The following is a 15,443-nucleotide window of genomic DNA, read 5'->3' on the forward strand; positions in this document are numbered from 1 at the left end:
ATATTCATATTTATAGTTGTCTAAATTTCTTGGCTTTTATTTTGTCAGAAAACCATGGAAAGTTTCCCTTTTGTTAATATGTGAATCTCTTTACAAATTTGGGAAGATGGTTTGTTATATAATGTATAATGCTTATTATATCGGACTCAGAGACCGAGTCGAGTCGCTCCGAGACACTGAAAACGCTGCATCATGAGCTGCTCGTGTGTAAATGGACACAGTGCTGTAGCTGATCACATATAATCTGGATTACGAAATCAGATTCCAAAAATCATATACTCATAATTAGAGTACATTACATTTTATAATGCTCATAATCAGATAACAGTTACTTTTTGTGGATAACATAGCAACATATTATTCACACAATGACAGTAAATTATTCATAATTTATTGATTCTCCCTAATTCTCCTTTTTCTCTGGTTTTATCAAAGATGTTGATATCAAAAAATGTAATACATTTTCTTTATCTTTTTGGTTTTTAATGTCAATATGATACGTTTAATGGTAAGTTTAAAACAAGTTAGATGAAAAGTAATCTAAAAAGTAATCCAAATACAGTTTTCATCATGTAATCTGTAATCAGTAATGGACTACAATTTGTAAGTATTCTAGCCGCTTTACTCTGAAACACACCGTACATATACTCCATTCACAGACTTGCATGTTAATAACTGCTGTTTTATTTCAATTGATTTTCGGCCCTCATTCGTGATAAAGACAGGTCTTTGAGAGCGTCTAGATGATTTCCTGTTCATCTGCCTGCAGGTGGTCATCATGAGAGACTACCATCACGAGAACGTGGTCGACATGTACAACAGTTATCTGGTCAGTGATGAACTCTGGGTAGTGATGGAGTTCCTCGAGGGCGGAGCCCTGACTGACATCGTCACTCACACCAGGTAAGAGCCGATCGTCCAATCAGAATCAGAGTCTGAACTAGCTGGTTTCACACTGCTTCATTCATGCATTCATCTGATCTTTTGATTCAAAGTACACCAAGATCCAAGTAAATGAGAAAATTATTAAATGAGATTATAGATTAGAGATTATAGATTTAAACTGAGCTGGATGATAACACTGAATTCAAAGATGATCAGCCTTTGCTTTGACACAATCTGTATTGTTAAAAGCGCTAGATAAATAAAGGTGATTTAACTTGACGAGATGTTTTAGTCTCAATAATAGTGAATATTGTTTAACAAGTTTTAAAATCAGCTTTGATCTAATATGAAACTGATAGTAATATTACACTTCTGCAGCGGATTGAGTGCAGCGTTATCTGCTGGAGACTATAGTCCTGTGATGAATTATTATTGTGAAAGTTTGTGGTGGAGTTTGTTTTAAACGCTTCCTCTGCTCTCGAAGCGTCTGCATTAATTACAGTAATTGGCGTTTGTTCGTCAGTTCAGGTGTTGTTGTGGCGCGGGTGTTAGACTGTAATTGCACACTTTCAGAGACACGCGTGGACCCGTTGGCATGAAAGATTCTGTTTTGATGCACTTTATTTCTGTACCTGTTTGAGATGCTAAAACAGAGAAGCCCATGTCTACACAGACAGATCCCTTCTTAGGCAGCATCCTGAGTGACACATGGTCTGAGCCAGTAGAGGACAAGGCTCAGATCAGCAGATGGTCATGTGATTCTCACAGCCAATTCCATCTAAGTTTTAAACTAGAATTAGTTTGACTAATTCCATTTATGTTTCTTGTTTTAATTTCATCTGTAATGGTTTGAATCCTCACTCATCACAGTGTGTCAGGTTTGACACACAGAAATACATTCAAATGCTTATCCAGAGTATAGTCAGAAGCTATTACAATACAGAATTAATAGGAGAAACGAGATGTAAGAGTAAACAATAAATACAGACATTAATAGAAGAAAACAAAGGAAAGACAGCGAGGAGGTCAAACAGGGTTCACATTCTAGATGTTTTGACCACATTCCTTTTAAAAAATGAGATTGTGAAAACTAAACACAAACTCAGAACATTAAATGAGATTTACAGATTGTGACTTAACATCTGAACCAGTGTTATTTTACTATTGTTTATATACTGCTGTGGTTTTTATTCATACTTTGAAGTATCTTTTATTTTTATATTTTCAGTCTTTATACTTTCAATTTTATTTTTAATTTATTTCTAGTTAGTAATTTTAGTACTTCAACTTAATTTAAACAAAAATTTGAAATGTTGCCTTGGCAAGGCAAAGTAACTGAAGCAAATTTTAAGGGTAAGTCTGCTTCAGTCTGAAAATGAATCTTGTTAGAGTTGGGTTGAAGTCGGACTGGAGTCAGATGTAGTCGTGGTGGAGTCAGATGGAGTTAGGTGAAGTTCGGTTGGAGTCAGATGGAGTCGGTTGGAGTCAGATGGAGTCGGGTGACGTCAGATGGGGGAGTCGGTAGTGGTTGGAGTCAGATGGAGTCGGATGAAGTCAGGATGGAAGTCGGCGTGTTGGAGTCAGATGTAGTGGAGTGTTTAGAGTCAGATGGAGTTAGGTGGAGTCGGTTGGAGTCAGGTGGAGTCAGTGGAAGTCCCAGTTGGAGTCAGGGTGGAGTCAGATGGAGTCGATTTGGAGTAGGGGGGTGGAGTCCAGATGTAGTCAGGTGGAGTCAGTTGGGAGTCGGGGGTTAGGTCCCGCCCCTAGAAAAAAAAAGTCCAGAGGGAGTTAGGTGAAGTCGGTTGGAGTCAGGTTGAGTCGGTGGGAGTCAGATGGAGTCGGGTATAGAGTCAGATGGAGTTAGGTGGAGTCAGTTGGAGTCGGTTGGAGTCAGATGTAGTCAGATGGAGTCAGTTGGAGTCGGTTGGAGTCAGATGGAGTCAGGTGGAGTCAGTTGGAGTCGGGTAGAGTCAGAGGGAGTTAGGTGAAGTCGGTTGGAGTCAGGTGGTTGAGTCGGTGGGAGTCAGATGGAGTCGGGTAGAGTCAGATGGAGTTAGGTGGAGTCAGTTGGAGTCGGTTGGAGTCAGATGTAGTCAGATGGAGTCAGTTGGAGTCGGTTGGAGTCAGATGGAGTCGGGACACGTGAAGTTCAGATGGAGTCGGTTGGAGTCAGATGGAGTCGGGTGAAGTCAGATGGAGTGGGTAGAGTCAGTATGGAGGTCGGTTGGAGTCAGATGGAGTGTCGGATGAAGTCAGATGTAGTCAGGTGGAGTCAGATGTAGTCAGGTGGAGTCAGATGGAGTCGGTTTAGAGTCAGATGGAGTTAGGTGGAGTCGGCCCCTGCCCCGTGGAGTCAGGTGGAGTCGGTGTGGGAGTCAGTTGGAGTCGGGTGGAGTCAGATGGAGTCGATTGGAGTCGGGTGGAGTCAGATGTAGTCAGGTGGGAGTCAGTTGGAGTCGGGTAGAGTCAGAGGGAGTTAGGTGAAGTCGGTTGGAGTCAGGTGGAGTCGGTGGGAGTCAGATGGAGTCGGGTCGGGTAAGTCAGATGGAGGTTAGGTGGAGTCAGCTGGAGTCGGTTGGAGTCAGATGTAGTCAGATGGAGTCAGTTGGAGTCGGTTGGAGTCAGATGGAGTCGGGTGAAGCAGATGGAGTCGGTTGTGGAGTCAGATGGAGTCGGGTGTGAAGTCAGATGGACTCGGGTAGAGTCAGATGGAGTTGGTTGGAGCCAGATGGATTCAGTTGGAGTCGGGGTGGAGTCAGATGGAATCGACTGGAGTCAGATGTAGTGTCAGGTGGAGTCAGATGGAGTTAGGTGAAGTCAGGTGGAGTCAGGTGGGAGTCGGTCGGAGTCAGTTGGAGTCGGGTGGAGTCAGATGGAGTCGATTGGAGTCGGGTGGGTGGAGTCAGATGTAGTCAGTTGGAGTCAGTTGGAGTCGGGTAGAGTCAGATGGAGTTAGGTGAAGTCGATTGGAGTCAGGTGGAGTTAGGTGAAGTCAGCTGGAGTCGGTGGGAATCAGTTGGAGTCAGATGGAGTCGGGTGAAGTCAGATGGAGTCGGGTAGAGTCAGATGGAGTCGGGTAGAGTCAGATGGAGTTGGTTTGAGCCAGATGGATTCAGTTGGAGTTGGGTGGAGTCAGATGGAATCGACTGGAGTCAGATGTAGTCAGGTGGAGTCAGATGGAGTTCGGTGAATTCGGTTGGAGTCAGGTGGAGTCGGTGGGAGTCAGTTGGAGTCGGGTGGAGTCAGATGGAGTCGATTGGAGTCGGGTGGGTCAGATGGAGTTAGGTGAAGTCGATTGGAGTCAGGTGGAGTCGGTGGGAGTCAGTTGGAGTCGGGTGGAGTCAGATGGAGTCGATTGGAGTCTGATGGAGTCAGATGTAGTCAGGTGGAGTCGGTTGGAGTCGGGTAGAGTCAGATGGAGTTAGGTGAAGTCGGTTGGAGTCAGGTGGAGTTGGTGGGAGTCGGGTGGAGTCAGTTGGAGTCATTTGGAGTCAGGTAGAGTCAGATGGAGTCAGGTAGAGTCAGATGGATTCAGTTAGAGTCAGATGGATTCAGGTAGAGTCAGATGGAGTCAGATGGAGTTCAGGTAGAGTCGATGGAGTCAGGTAGAGTCAGATGGATTCAGTTAGAGTCAGATGGATTCAGGTAGAGTCAGATGGAGTCAGATGGAGTCAGGTAGAGTCAGATGGATTCAGTTAGATGGTCAGATGGATTCAGGTAGAGTCAGATGGAGTCGGATGGAGTCAGGTAGAGTCAGATGGAGTCAGGTAGAGTCGGATGGAGTCAGGTAGAGTCAGATGGAGTCAGATGGAAGTCAGGTAGAGTTGGATGGAGTCAGTTGGAGATGGTCTGAGTGCACAGCATCAGTGTTCTTCAGTGCTGTTGTTTGTTTCTCTTGTGGTGTGGTCTGTTTGTTGGTGTCGCTGTCTTCCTGCCAGAGCTAACGCTGATCCATGCCAGAGTGTGTTCCTGCTTGTGGCTGTTCAAAGAGCGCCGTGTTTTCAATTAACAGCAGATTGTAATGAGGCTCCTGATAGATTAGCGGCACACAGAGCTGGTTTGTATTAATGCAGAATCTGGAGGTGTTTGAGGATGATCAGTGTGTGCTTGGGAGTCTGACAACGACTTGTGAATATAAACTGATAGCCTGAGAGTGAGAGCTGTGATTGGATGAGTGGTTTAAACACGCTTATATTCAGATTCAGCCACCACTGATGAACTACAACACATTTGTTATAGTATTGTCATTCATCTTTCTAAAAATATTTAACAAAAATAAAACTATGTTAATCGTTAGTTCAGGTCAACTGAGGTTTTTTCCCAATTAAATAATGTTAACATATACACAAACTTTAGATTTGAATCATGTGTTAGTAAATTTTGAAATGAACTAAATATTAAAAATGCCTTTAGAAGTATTTTTTTACTTGTTAGGTCATGTATAATGTAAACTTTAATGTAAAGTCTTACTATTTCTTATTTTCATCTGTTTTTTTTTTTTTACCTATTATTTATTTATGTTTGATGAAAGTCTGTTTGAGCAGGTTTGCACTGTGGCTGCAGTATTCTGTACGTCACTGTATGTAAAGAATGAAGTGGTGAATGTGGTTTTGGAGACAGAAGTGTCCTTCATGGATCTCCTTGTGAGGCATCGTTCATCAGAGTAATTGCAAATACGTCCCGTTTGTGCATTACGCTGCATTAGTGTTGAGGGGAGGAGCGGGAGGCACAAACACATGGCAGCGTGTTCCCCTCCAGGAAGCTGCAGCCGCAGGCGAGACAGATGAGAGCGCGGCGGACAAGCTGAGGCCTCACACACACACCCGCACACCCACATATAAACAGCACACACACTCACAATGCTCACGCTCCACTGATGGAGCACGACTCTCCACGAGCCTTTCTGCTCCTGCTTTGTTCTGCTGCGTGTTAGAGACGCGCTGCTAATGACACGCTAAGCTCTTCTGTGGTGTGAGGGTGTGTTGTGTGTGACCAATGTCTCCACAAGGATAGTAAAACCTGAAATTTGGACTGTGGTCCCCACGAGAAAAATTTTAATTAAAATATTAAATTATGTTTATCTGAAAGTGTAAAAATGAAAACAGGTTTTCTGTAAGGAGTAGGGTTTAGGGGTAGGCGGATAGAAAATATCATTTGGTCAGTATCAAAAACGTTGCTGTTGGTTGTGTGTGTTATAGTGAGTGAGGTGAGTGATGTGTGTGTGTTTTATAGTGAGTTGTGTGTGTGTGGGTGTGTGTGTGTTATAGTGAGTGGTGAGTGTTGTGTGTGTGTGGTGTGGTGGTGTGTTTTATAGTGAGTGACGTGAGTGTGTGTGTGTGGTTGTTATAGTGAGTGTGTGTGGTGTGGTGTGTGTGTGTGTGTGTGTGTGTTGTAGAGTGTGTGTGTGTGTTGTGTGTTTATAGTGTGGTGTGTGTGTGTGTGTGTGTCGTATTATGTGTATAGTGATTGGTGTGTGTGTGTGTGTGTGTGTGTGTGTGTGTGTGTTGTGTTTTATGAGTGAGTGAGTGTTGTGTGTGGTTATAGTAGAGTGAGTGTGTAGTGTGGTGTGTTGTGTGTTTTATAAGTGAGTGAGTGGTTGTGTGTGTTTTTATAGTGGAGTGAGTGTGTGGGTGTGCTTGTGTGGTGTGTTGTGTGTGTGTTTATAGGTGAGTGAGTGTGCCTGTGTGTGTGTGCGTGTGTGCTGGTGTGCGTTTTATAGTGAGTGAGTGTGTGTGTGTGTGTGTGTGTGTTTTATAGTGATGTGGTTGTGGGTGTGTGTGTGTGTGTTTTGTAGTGTGAGTGAGTGTGTGTGTGTGTGTGTGTTTTTATAGTGATGTGCAGTTGTGGTTGTGTTGTGTGTGTGTGTGTGTCGTTTTATAGTGAGTGAGTGTGTGTGTGTGTGTGTGTGTGTGTGTTTTAGTATAGTGAAACGTGCTGTGTGTTGTGTTGTGTGGTTGTGTGTGTTTTAGTAGTGAGTGAGTGAGTGTGTGTGTGCGTGTGTGTGGTCTGTGTGTGTGTGTGTGTGTTGGTTAGGAGTGTTGTGTGTGTGTGTGTGTTTTTAGTGAGTGAGTGAGTGTGTGTGTGTGTGTGTGTGTTTTATAGTGAGTGTGGTGTGTGTGTGGTGTTGTGTGTTTTCTCGTGAGTAGATGTGAGTGGTGTGTGTGTGTGTGTGTTTTACTAGTGGGGTTGTTAGAAGTGGTGTGTGTGTGTGTGTGAGTGTGTTTGGTAGTGTGTGCGTGATTACGTATAGAGATTGTTGAGTGTGTGTGTAGTTTGTGTTTTCTAATCAGTGCGTGTGTGTGGGTGTGTGTGTGGTTGTGTGTGTTTATCGTGACGTGCGTGAGTGTGGTGTGTGCTTCTGTTGTGTGTGTGTGTGGTTGTGGTGTTTGTGTAGTGTGTGGGATGTGTGTGTGTTTTTATAGGTGAGAGCATGTGTTTGTTGTTTCTATATTGAGTTGAATTGCGGTGTGTGGTGTGTTTGGATGTTTTAGAGTGAGTGAGTGTGTGTGTGTGTGTGTGGTGTTTTATAGTTAGTCGTGTGTTAAGTGTGTGTGTGTCAGTGCTTGCTGCTGAAGCAGGATCTGAAATGACATTTTTTTTTCCCATTATCGACACACTATTTTCATAGCTGTAATACTGTAACAGGGTGGGCTTTGACACGATCTGTATGTTAAAAGCATATAGATAAATAAAGGTGACTTGACTTCACACTGATTTATATTCAGACACAGTGAGAGTTTCACACCAGAAACGGGGGCAATCATCAGAGCAAATGCTAGATAAGGACCACCCGAACACTCGCCTAGCAACTGCTGTAGCAACACCTGAACAACCCCCAGCAACTCCTCGCCACTGTGTTTGTCTCAGGAGTCGTGAGAAGCAGCGTCTCCTCTGGATTGGCTCATGTTGTTGTTGTGTTTTGTTGACCGGATGAATGAGGAGCAGATCGCCACCCGTCTGTCTGTCGGTGCTGAAGGGCGCTGTCATACCTGCACACGCAGGGCGTCATACACCGAGACCATCAATGAGCGACTCCATCCTGCCTCACCAGCGACGGACGGGTTAATAGTATATATATAAAATCATACAACTAACTTTAAATGTAAATATACCATCATCTATTAAATAAAATAATCTAAAAGTAGCACATATATCCAAAAGATCAGTTCCTAGATCAGTTTGACACCTGAGGAAACTTAAACGCATCAGTAGTTTATAGCATCCTTTTCGAATTAGAAAAGCACAAGCTGAGGGACAAATACTGATTGTAGCTAGGACCCATTCGAATAAAAGTTATAAATGAAGCAATACCAATTGAAACTTCTTCCGTGTTATACAACGATGGTAATCTCCTATGAAGTGTTTTTTTTTTTTCCGTGAATCTGTTTGATAATCCTCATGTCCAGCACTATGAGCAAACTAGGATCAAGTTTTTTTTCTATAATAAATTAAATCTCTTTTCAGACGCAGATATAATTCTGTTGTGTAATCATGAACTGAAATATTCAGAACCGACGTGTTGGGGTTTATGGTATCACATCTTTCACAGTAACGTGTAGTTCCCCACCCGTGTGTTTATTCTGGTTTATTGTGAGGGCAGAAAAGCGATCAGGGTAATTAGCAACTTCACTAGTTCAAAGTAATTAAACGTGTATTCCCAACTTGTCATTAGCTGGGAGAACATGACAAATGAAAGAGGCGCTAGCGGCTAATTCAGCTTTGCGTTTGTGCCGTACGTGACCGCTCTGGTGTTTCTGTCCTCAGTCAAGCTCTCGATTTCGGCTTCTGCGCTCAAGGTCTAAAGAGGTTCCCAAGAGGAACAAGTCTCTGGTGGGCGACGCGTACTGGATTAGGCGGCCGGAGGTCATCTACAGGACTGCCCTACGGCACTGAGGTACGGTTAGCGACGGTTGACCCGTGTGCGCATGGACTGGGTAACTCGGCAGCCGCTGGATGTGCTTGTGGTGTGTCGCAGGGGAATCTCGGTCTTGGGATCATGGTGATCGAGAGGGTGACGGAGAGCCGCCGGACTTCAACGAGCCTCCCGCTGCAGGCCATGAGTAAGGATACGCAGCCAAACACTGCCTCCGGCGACTCAAGGGACTTTCACAATGTGAGCCGCTGGCGTCCTCTATTGGCCGGAGACCCAAGGACAGCACATGAATCACTGACACGTGGTTTCGTGCAGGCTCTGGTTACATTTTCGCGTCTGTTTTAAAACCATGAAGGCGAGCGTGGATATCACACACAAGCCATGTGCAAACTTTGTGCAAAGAGGTCAGTTCATGTGCAGAAAGTGAAAAGTAAAAAACGGAATGACGGAGGCTTTCGGCATCTGACCTGCCGCCATCACCATTTTTTTTTTTATTTCTCTCAGAAGAGACGAGACCGATCTACCTTAAACATGATGATAACGGTATATAGCTAACTGTTTTTCTATTTTTTTTATCTTAACATTTCTAATATTAACCCAGTGATCAAAAAAATGAGAAGCAAACATAATGTTGGTTGCTTTTTGGAAATATGGTGTGCTTGAATAAAAGCTTTTACTTTATTGTTTTTAATTGCTGGACTGCCGTGTTATTTTCTCTATTGTAGGCTATACTTCAGTCGTATTAACGGACCTGTTTTCTAAAATACCTTTTTAAATAAAACATTTTAATGAGGTGAATAACATTTTGGAGTCAATAGCTTAATTCTTTGTTACTTCTGGCAGCACATAAGTTATTTTGTAATTATTGCAGGGCAAATTAGTAATTTAATTTAATATATAAAAGTAACCTTCTAATACATAGATATTAATAATAGGCCTATATAAAGAAAAAATAAGAATCGTCAACAGGCCCTACATAAATTGGAAAATGCCAAATATCTTAATACCCTTGCCAACAATTGATGTTTTTGACCATAGCTCTGGGCTATCGTCGACACAAGATCTTTCGTCTTTAGACGCACCCAGCGAGAGGAGGTTATCACGGGGGCAGTTTCGGTTGGGCTTTCTAGTTGAGCGCAGTGGCACTGGAGAACGTATATTGCACAAACTTTAAGATCTTTTATTTTCTAAAAGTAATTGGACTAGTCCAATGAATCGAATCGTTTGGTTTGTAATGCGTACCGTTATCTATTGTTACACCCCAATCTGTTATATGTGTTGAGTCGCTTGAAGCGGTGTGTTTGGTGCAGGTGTCGTCGGTTCTGAGCCGCGGCGTTCTCTGGACCTGATGCACTCGCCGGTGCGAGAGCCGTCACAGCGGGCCTCGGCTCCGGAGCTGCTGCAGAACAGAACTCCTTCATGAAGCTGTCGGGCCCCCCGTCCCTGCATCGTTCCTCTGATGCCCAGGCACTACACGCTGCTGACCGCTCCGAGCCAGAAACCAGAACGACGGCTCGCCTCGCACTCGTCTGCTCTCTCACGCTAACTATTTTAGAGCAATTGTAAGTTTTACTTGTACAGTTTGATAAAACGGGCAGTATTTTTTGTTGTGATGTCACCATGATGAAATGGGCAGTATTACCTAGAACCCTGAGCGTTTTCTGCGAAATAAACAGTAACAATAAAATTTTTTCCTACTGTTTTTATATTCGTTTTTTTGAAAGATGGTTGGTGCAGACAGATGAATCCGAATATATTTATTTATTCTAACGTTTGTAGGTCGACACCAGAGTTTTCTACACTGGTTTCGTTCTGGTTTTCAGTAGTGTGGCCTTTTCAGGCTCTTTCTCTGCAAATCTATTCGGCACAATCCTGGTCTTCTCCTTCTTCGATGTGTTTATTGGCGTCTCACCGTGTCTCCTGGTCACGTGCTGTGATCCTGGAAAATGGTTTCTGTAGGGACCTTTCAGATCCGCTGCTTCGCGTGGCTTTTGTCACGGTGATCCTGCATTTGTGTGTCACTAAGAGCTGCTAGCGCCAATAAAAAACACAAACACGCACGTGTCCTGCTGTGACTCATTCACACAGCTACCTACACGCCCCTACATGTTTTTTCTGGAAGGATTTCTGTGGAAATGTCATTTTGGTTCTCAAAATATTTTTTAAAGACGATAGTTCAGTTACTTTACACATTCAGTTATGCTTACGAATGTTTAATAATAAAACTGAGCAGCTCTTTTAACATTACAGGAGAGAGATGTTCATTCTTAATGACATTAAAGTCATATGCAAATGTAAAACCTTTGATTAATTTGACCTATAAGGAAAGAAACAAACACTTTTTATGGTTCAGGACAGTTTTAAATTTAGGGGTATATGTTCAAACATACAAATAAATAAACATTAACAATGTTTTTTTTTTTTTTTACATGTGGCCAGCTATTATAGCTTATTATGGCTAACCACAAAAACTAACAACTTAACAACTCGTATTAAACAATTTCGCCTATCACTCGATTAAACTTCTCTGAAACTGAACAATTTATGTGAACAACTACTACATGAACCAGATATATGGAAACGCAGAACAAAATTACAAAAACTTTACTTAAATGAAATCACAAAAAATGAAAAAAAGACAACTAATTATAAATGAAATATAATTCAACATAAATTATACGTGTAAACAATGCTAATTTCTGTGCACGTCACTGTTTACTATGTTTTTCGTTTCAGACCCCCCAAAAGGCATCATAAAAAACCCACTGACCTCCAAACGAACTCTTTTATCTGAAGCCCGTCTTTTTGTTCTCAGGTCTTACACTCCTCCTCAAGAAGGAGCATTACTGGTCTATTCTTTTATGAATTATCTTTTGTTTACCGTGACCCAAACCCATAAATGAAACATGGTTACTCCTCGCGTAGATTTGAACGATTCTTCAGGAATAAATCCAGATTAAGAACCATTTTCCAAGACATATGCCTATTAATACCATTATTCCTCACGTGGTAGGAAAATACCCAAACGGCAAAATTTTGTTGATACAGCCTTTCACTGAATCACATTTGTCATTAAATTCAAAGTTTAGCAGTAAATATGCTTCCTTTACCGTTTTTTGGAAGCATGACATAATACCACTGAAACATTGCGACAAACAAACGAAAGGCTTTAGTTAACCGTCACCACATTTGAAGTCCTTGAACTGCTGGATATGAGATCTGATTCAGCGACAGCTGTGAGAATCGGTGCAGAAGAAACTGATTAGAATACGCCACTACGTACAGCAGAACATGAGACTAGCAGCACTCGCGAGCGCCTTGATGGTCATTTAGGATGCTGAAGAAATCCTCGTGAAAGAGCAGGTAATGGCCCACAGCAGGTTGTTGATTGCCTTGTATTGATCCGCTGGTATCCTAGCATCAAGCAGTTTTTTTGAGGCAACCTAGCGAGCGCCAGTGACTCCGAACGCTGATCGGCTCCAACTCATAAAACGAAATCCCCTGATCTCCAGAGACACTCTCCAGACCGATCGCCTGAGCCCGACTGTTTTTACTGCTTCTCCATTCAGGCCCTTCTTAGTATGATCATCTTGCTTCATTCCAGATCTAAATCCCTTCTTTTACACTGTTCCCCTTGTTCAGCTGGGAAAACAAGACCCAAAAACCTCACAGATCTTCTAAAACTCCTCACAATCTGTGAGAAGATTCTTCTAGAAACTTGCCACTCACAAAGGAAGCCGTTCAGTCCATGGAGATTTAGTAAATGTCCATCCAAACACCCAACACATTACAAAAGCATCAATAATCACTGAAAATAATCATCAAATAATATTTGTACTTTATTCGTATCCACAAACGCCATTTAAATCTCTCCTCGCCTCTCATGCTATCTGACAGTGATAGACAAGCCGTCCGTGGTAAAGGACACAGCGTGATGAGGGCAGCCTGTGCTGTATAGCCAGAACACAATCCAGACAAGACTCCTTCTGCTATGGACAAAACGACCTGTCTCCACTTTCTCTTTCTCTGGAACATACAATACTACAATTAAAGGTAATCATCAACTTTTTTAACTCGACAATTATTTGGCACCATGTCTTCTTGATGTTATGAGGATATAAACAGAAATATCGCGAACAACTATAATATTCTCAGCATTGTGAGGAAAAAAAGTTCCGAAACGCCAAGATCTTAACTCTGAATTCTGATCTTTTCCTCTCACAATTTCGGACTTTTTGTCCCTCAGAGTTTCATGTTAGAGTTACATCTCACAATTTCCGAATTTTTTGTCTTCTCTCCTCCAGTTTTTTCTCAGAAATTTTAACCGTTCAAATCTAAGCAATTCTACAATGTTTTCGACGTTTTGAATTCTAGTTTACATCTCGCCATTATGACAGTTTTCCCCCTTAGAATTAAAGTTAACTCGCGCAATTTCATTTTTTTTTTTTTGTTTTTACCATTTCTAAATTTACATTTTGCAATTTTTTGACTTTTTTTTCTCTGAATTCTAAGTTTACATCTAACAATTCTGTTTCCAAACTATTGAAATAAAAAGACATAAAAGCTTAATTACCCACGTAGCTGTTTGATTCTCACGAAGGTTGCTGGCGTTTTTCCTTTTTTTCTTGAGTCTTCTCACAATTTTTATTGAAGGGTTTACCTTGTTGAAGATAAGACTACAAGATTGCAACGCTTTTAAATAGTTTTCCTTTCTGTGGTGGAAACCGAACTTCCATACCCTTTGAACACACAGAAGGCAAGAAGAAAGAAGGAGTTCTAGTGAGGATGCTTTGAGAGGCCTGGGCTCTCACTTCTTCAGTCACGCACGGGACACGATACGGCGAGCCGAGATGCCAGGCGTGGGATCTCTCACATGTTACCATTTTAGAAGCGAGCTGTCTCGAGGAAGCTGCCGTGATAGTGTCGGTCGTTGCTGCCGCGTCGCTCAGGTGTCTTGGACGTGTGGAACGTTCGATAGGACGGACTGAGATGGTGACTGACGAGGATGAGTCCCAGGATGAGGACCCTGACGATTGTGCTAACACCAGCGGGCAAGTGCTCCTGCTTCCGCTGCTCCCCGCCTCGTCCAAGTGCATGCAACTTCTACGCTGTGCAGGAGAGCCAGATAACGCCCTCAGTTTTCTTTCTCTTCCCTCCCTTAAGTACTCATGTAGCACAATCCAAAAACCAACACATTCGCTAAAACTACCCTGACACTTATCGCCTATTTTTCTTCTGTGTTGGTACACCACGATATAAACCCAAAACAGCGCCACAGAGCCGTGTCAAAGAGCAGTCCCCGAATCACTGACGTCCAACACTGGAGATTAAAAAACACAAGGGTAAGCAGATTACTATCGCACATTCTCCTCTGTTCCATCCACCTTTCCTGCTTCGGTAACATCCTGTCATCGTAAGATCTGCACTCGCGTCTGTTGACCCTGAAACTACAAACCCATTCCATTAAGGGTTCAATTTGTGTGAAATTGAGATTTTCTACATCATCTGTACATCTCTGAATAAAATCACGCTCATCCTATTGATTGTGTGTATGTGTCGTCATTTGTTTACGCGAGGAGCGGCTATTTGTCCTGAGATACAACTATGTGAAAATCTGGAATCTGAGGGAAGCAACAAAAATCTAAATTATTTGAGAAACATCATCCGTTAAATTTGTTACAAATCGAAGTTCTTAAGCAATGCATCTTGACTAATCAAAATAAGTTTTGGATATATTTATGGTTAGGTTACCACGTTTACTACATTTACTACAATGTACGTTTGTCTATTGCTACAACGTACGTACCTGTGCTCACACACTGATCGACTGCCCTATCTGTGCTGCCAGGACACCATGATAGTTTTTTTTATTTTGCGTTTGTCGCATTTCCTTATGCAGATCAGATTCTTGGTACAATTTAAAAAGGATATATCCAAGTATTTATAGATGTGGTTTTTTACATGGCCCCTCACAGATTGTGCCAGTTGCCTCTCTCTTTATTGGAAAAAGGCCTGTTCATAACTTCTTTGGTTAAGAAGACATATCTTCATGCCTTGCAGTGGAAAAGAGAACCATTCCATTTTTTTCACGGGTAAAGAAGTGCTATTTTTCAAACGAAAATTCTGGAGGTGTCTTCGTTTTGTTTATTATTTATTTTTTGATTGCGGATATTGACAATATAAAATCGAGGAGGATCACAAATTCTTGATTTGGTATTAACGCATCTCAGTAGTAGTGCTGTGTTCTGTCCAACAGGTATAATTTAAGCAATAACAACAATTACATTGTTATGATCCCACAATTATACATTTCTCTTGCTTATGCACAAAATCATCCATATGAGGATATTAAGATAAAAATCAATGTTCCTATGAAGATATTTCAGTAAATCTCTCTGTTCCTGTTAAATATCTATCAAACTTAATTTTTGATTAGTAATATGCATGCATAAGTAGACTTCATTTGAACAACTTTAAAGATGATTTTCTCAATATTTAGATTTTTTGTGCTCCCTCAGATTCCAGATTTATTCAACTAGTGTGTATTCCAGACAAATATTTGTCCTCCTAACAAACCACACATCAATGGAAGCTTTATTTAATTCATCGTTCAGATTGATGCACCTAACACCTCAAGTTTTTCAGAAAATTGATTCCCTCATGACTGTTTTTGCTGCTTCCCATT

The 15,443-nt window shown here is 42.0% G+C and overlaps 1 pseudogene; it reads left to right on the plus strand.

Moving 5' to 3' along the window:
- LOC122144762 overlaps positions 1 to 8,949 on the plus strand; it is a 51,138-nt pseudogene extending 42,189 nt beyond the window's left edge.
- The last annotated feature ends 6,494 nt before the right edge of the window (positions 8,950 to 15,443 follow it).

The sequence above is a fragment of the Cyprinus carpio genome, unplaced genomic scaffold, assembly GCF_018340385.1.
Source record: "Cyprinus carpio isolate SPL01 unplaced genomic scaffold, ASM1834038v1 S000006757, whole genome shotgun sequence".
NCBI lineage: Eukaryota > Metazoa > Chordata > Actinopteri > Cypriniformes > Cyprinidae > Cyprinus > Cyprinus carpio.